This window comes from Panicum virgatum, chromosome 6K (genome assembly GCF_016808335.1).
Source record: "Panicum virgatum strain AP13 chromosome 6K, P.virgatum_v5, whole genome shotgun sequence".
NCBI classification, from domain to species: domain Eukaryota; kingdom Viridiplantae; phylum Streptophyta; class Magnoliopsida; order Poales; family Poaceae; genus Panicum; species Panicum virgatum.
In genome coordinates, this window is record NC_053141.1 from 19724852 (window position 1) to 19730329 (window position 5478).

Here is a 5478-nt window from a genome sequence, read left to right on the forward strand (position 1 = left end):
CCGTTACGTTCATGGCACAGTGGATCTCGGCCTGGTGTTTCACTGCTCGTCCTCTGCTGAGCTAGTGGTCTACACTGACGCTGACTGGGCTGGCTGCCCGGACACTCGTCGCTCCACTTCCGGCTACGCCGTCTTCCTGGGCGGCAACCTGGTCTCGTGGTCGTCCAAGCGGCAGCCGGTTGTCTCCCGCTCCAGTGCTGAGGCGGAGTACCGGGCTGTCTCTAACGGCGTGGCGGAGGCGTCCTGGCTACTACAGCTCTTGGCGGAGCTCCACAGCCCGCTCGCCAAGAGCACGCTCGTCTACTGCGACAATGTCAGCGTTGTGTAGATTGAACATAGTCCAGCATCAGCGGACGAAGCATGTGGAGATTGACCTGCACTTCGTGCGCGACAGAGTCGCCATCGGCGATGTTCGGGTACTCCATGTCCCGACTACCTCCCAGTTTGCTGACATCTTCACCAAGGGACTGCCCTCTTCGACCTTCTCGGAGTTTCGCTCTAGCCTCAACGTAGCCGGTGGCTAGTTGTGGCTGCCGGGGGTATTAGCCCTTTGTACTCTCTTCTTTGTCCAGTCTTGAACACCGCTGCGCCGGTTGTTCAGACTGCGGGGAGGTGTTGGCTTTCTTGTTGTTCAGTCTTGAACGCCGCTGTGCCGGTAGTTCAGACTGCGGGGGGGGGGGGGGTGTTGGTGTATATTGAGCTCATGTGTATAGAGGCTCATGTATAAGAATTATATATACCCACACTTCTAGAGTTGGAGGAATACATCCATTATTCCCTCCTACAAATACCTATAATCAAATGGCTACAGTGCAATTATATTTCATGTTTCTGTTTGCCCACCTTTTTTTTGTTTGAAAGCTTACACCTTTTGAGTTTAAAAGAAGGCTTACACAGAATCTTTTGTTCTTTTTTACAGTTAGTCTTTTATGTTCTCTACAGCTCTACAGAAAGATTCCACCTCTGGGTATCAATCAGTAAATAGTGCACATGTGTGGTTGGTGAGGGTTTCATTAGGATTTAGTACAAGAGTTGGCATCAGCTTCCAGACTTTGATTGCCTAGGCTTTGAACGTTTTCTACTACCTTCATTATATTGATACAGCTGCATTGAAACATACATCTTGTATTTCTTATTCAACGTATGGCTGTAAATTTTCCATTCTGGGTTATATTATTTGGTTCATGTCTCAATTATTTTATTGCTTTTTGATGAGGATAAAAGTAACCGGTGCTACTCAACCACCGGTTACAGACTAAATCCCCGTTAGCAATCCAAAACATAGGCCAAGACAGCGAATGTCAGCCCGAAACGTAGGTGGCCCAACTCCAGTGGAGGGCCCACGACCCATCAAGGGACGGACTCGCCCGACCTGTGCAGGATGGTTCGCCTCGCCCAACCCCCGCGGGGAGAGTTCCGCCTGGCCCGACCCCCGCGGGAACCGCCTCGCTCCGCCCGGCCTAGGAAGGGCCCGCACCGCCACGTGGCAGCCAGCCAACCCCAAGCGAAAGGGGGACGCCCCCCATTCAACAAGTGTCGAACAACGAAGGACGTGACCGCCCATGACAGCACCCACTCCTCGGTATGGACTATGACGACAGCGGAGGCGATGGGGCGCCGCCCAGCGGCGTGCAATGGGAAGCGCGCTGGCCGACAAGACATGGACGAGACAGAGCACCCACTCCCTACAGAAGGAGGCGTCATCAACAGTCAACCCCCCATCCCGGGCTGCCATGACCCGAATAGTGCCAGAAATGGGGCCGCACGACCCGCGTCGCCATCAGCGGGACCCACCAGGACCATTGACAAGGGAGAAGGGGTCAGACTTCATCCGACCCCAGGCTTTCCTTTTATCTTATTTCGCTCACTTTTGTATCCGACCCCCTCCTCCCTTGAGCTATAAAGGGGCGAGGGCGTACCCCTGAAGAGGGGGGTCGACTCCACACAACCAGAATAGATCCATTCGAACCACACTAGCTCGCACAACCAGAGACTTGGGAACTCGTCCCTCTCTTGCCCGTTTGTAACCCCCTACTACAAACAGTGTGCAAGAACACGAGCGACTCGAACTAGACGTAGGGACATTCAGCCCGAACCAGTATAACCCTTGTGTCTCCCCTTGCATTACCATCCAGGCCTGTGATGCGCACACATTAATCTACTCGCCGACGATACAGAACGCCGACACTCTTAGTTGACCATGTATTAGAATACTGTGGTTACTTATCCCTAGTTATTCTGCACATCATGTTCCTGTTCACGGGCTACATGTACTCAGCCATGTCAGCTTCCCATGTCTGACCTTAGTTGTTTAAGTTAGACGAGGGATGCAGATAGATTGAGTGAGAATAGAGATGGAACTGTCAGATCTGATAAGAGCATCAGGCTATTTGGTTACAGAACTACAGCTTTGCACCTTTTTTGTTTATGCATCTGGCATTATTGTTTAAGTGGGGGTTAAAGGAAAGAGGTTTGGTGGTGTGTCATGTACTCCTGCGAACCTTTATGATTTATGGAAGTTTGGTGGGCTCATGTATAGCATGAGCACTTTGCTTTGTTATACCAACTGACACCTCCACAATTATTCTGATAATTGACCAAACTAGACACATTTTTTTTTTGAAGGGAGAGGGTGGGGTAGACCTAATTTTGTGGCCTTGTGGCAGGGGGTTTATAAGGAGCTGACCTTCCCTCTGCATATAACTCGCAGGCAGCTTCTCTGCATACAAGAGGTTGCCTCCATCTCTTCTCTAGTAGTGCCTTCCAAAGATCTTCCTAAACTTCTTGAGATCTGGTAAGGGCTCCCAACTAATCCCATGCAGTACTTTTGTCTTTGTTTTGATTTCACACTGGATCCTGCCAGAAGTGCAAATCCATTTTGTAGTTGCAGTTGTTCTTCAAACTTTATTACTAAGGTATCATCAGATCTGAGAGTTCACTTGAATAGTATTTGGCCCATGATCTTTGTTTCTTTTGATGCCTTTGTGGATGATAGTTTCAGTTCTTTATTGCAGCTTTCTGCTAACATATGTGGCCTGGGCTTATTCTATTGCTGTCTATTTTGTTTTTGTCAAATAAAATTGTATAGAAATTGCTGGAACTGTGGTTTTTTAAATGCATGTCATTCTATTTAGATTTAATCAAAACTGGTAGTTACCAGACTACCAGATCTATCAGAATTATCTGATTATCCTGATCTACCATTTGTTTCAGTTCAACTGATTAGTCTTTATGCATGTTATTTGACTACTGCATTTGTATAACATGCTTCCTGCAAGATCTTGGTGCTCGTGCTTTAAATTTGATTCTTGTCTCTAATCTGTGCCATATGTTTAAATGTAAAACCACATTTTTCAATCACAGGTTGTGCAGTAAACTGAAAAGATGGTGAAGATCTGCTGCATTGGAGCTGGCTATGTTGGTGGCTCTACAATGGCTGTCATTGCCCTCAAGTGCCCGGCAATTGAGGTGGTTGTTGTTGACATCTCCAAGCCTCGCATTGAAGCTTGGAACAGCGACCAGCTCCCAATCTATGAGCCTGGTCTTGATGATGTTGTGAAGCAGTGCAGGCGCAGGAACCTCTTCTTCAGCACTGATGTTGAGAAGCATGTTAAGGAGGCAGACATCATTTTTGTCTCGGTTAACACTCCCACCAAGAGCCGTGGGCTTGTAGCAGGCAAGGCTGCCGATCTCACCTACTGGGAGAGTGCTGCCCGTATGATTGCTGATGTCTCCAAGTCAGACAAGATCGTTGTTGAGAAATCCACTGTCCCAGTAAAGACAGCAGAGGCTATTGAAAAGATTTTTACTCACAATAGCTAGGGCATCAACTACCAGATTCTTTCAAACCCAGAGTTGCTTGCAGAGGGCACAGCAATCGAGGACCTCTTCAAGCCTGACAGAGTTCTCATTGGTGGTCGGAAACCCCTGAGGGCTGGAAGGCCGTTCAGGCTCTTAAGGATATGTATGCCCACTGGGTTCCCGAGGACAGGATTCTCACCACCAACCTGTGGTCTGCCGAGCTCTCCAAGCTTGCTGCGAATGCATTCTTGGCCCAGAGGATATCCTCTGTGAATGCCATCTCGGCACTCTGCGAGGCCACTGGTGCCAATGTATGTGAGGTGGCTTACGCCATTGGGAAGGACTTGAGGATTGGCCCCAAATTCTTGAACGCCAGTGTTGGCTTTGGTGGGTCCTGCTTCCAGAAGGACATCCTGAACTTGGTGTACATCAGTGAGTGCAACGGCCTCCCCGAGGTGGCCAACTACTGGAAACAGGTCATCAAGATCAATGACTACCAGAAGAGCTGGTTTGTGAACCGTGCTGTTTCCTCCATGTTCAACACTGTTGCTGGCAAGAAGATTGCCGTTCTTGGTTTTGCCTTCAAGAAGGACATCGGTGACACAAGGGAGACCCCAGCCATTGATGTGTGCAAGGGCCTGCTGGGTGACAAGGCTCAGATCAGCATCTATGACCCCCAAGTCACTGAGGATCAGATCCAGCGGGACCAACAAGTTCGACTGGGACCACCCGATGCACCTGCAGCCTACAAGCCCCAGTGCTGTGAAGCAGGTTAGTGTGGTCTGGGACGCATACGAGGCCACCAAGGGCGCCCATGGCCTCTGCATCCTCACCGAGTGGGACGAGTTCAAGACCTTGGACTACCAGAAGATCTTCGACAACATGCAGAAGCCAACTTTTGTCTTGGATGGGCGCAACATTGTTGATGGCGAGAAGCTCAGGGAGATTGACTTCATCGTCTACTCCATTGGCAAGCCACTTGATGCTTGGCTCAAGGATATGCCCGCTGTTGCTTAATTCCCCAGGTTTCCCTCGCAAGCGCACTACTTGAACTGTGGGAAATCTATCAAGAAGAGGAATTGTTTGACCATTCTTTATAGTTTGCTTTTGCTGGAGGCAAGGCAATTTTCTCTCGGGCACAAAATTGGATGTTAGTAATCTCCGTTATGTTTGAATGGTCGCGGCAGCCATAGCCCGGTGCCCTCATGTATTCATGTTCATCGTTCCTTGTTTACTCATTTACCTTTTGGCTTCTGATCCATCACCAAAGATAAGCTAGTTTTATGTTACCTATTATTTTGCAAAGATGTAGTCACTCCTAGTTATGCCTTCTTATGTTCGTACATTTGTCTTTGTTCAGTCTATGCATTCCTCTGTGCGAACACTAATGGATGCCAATTGATGCTCGGTGCAGCTCTAATATATGTTCGTGTCTGCACCATGTGACTGTTCTTGTATGATCTGTCATTAGTCCTTGCCTCATGTGTGGTGTCATGTATTTTGTTCTGTCAATGCTTACTTTTTGAAAGAATTCTGATGCATCGCGATCGATGGGCAGAAGTAACTTCATAATTTTGGTTTGGAGGTCAGATGCAACCAAGGTAAACTTGTTTTAAGTGACATGTTTTACATGAGCAAAATTGAACAGAGATTGAGTTGATTTACTCAGTATACAAA

The 5478-nt window shown here is 48.4% G+C and overlaps 1 pseudogene; it reads left to right on the forward strand.

Moving 5' to 3' along the window:
• Positions 1-708: 708 nt before the first annotated feature.
• On the forward strand, positions 709-5199 carry LOC120712008 (annotated as a pseudogene).
• The last annotated feature ends 279 nt before the right edge of the window (positions 5200-5478 follow it).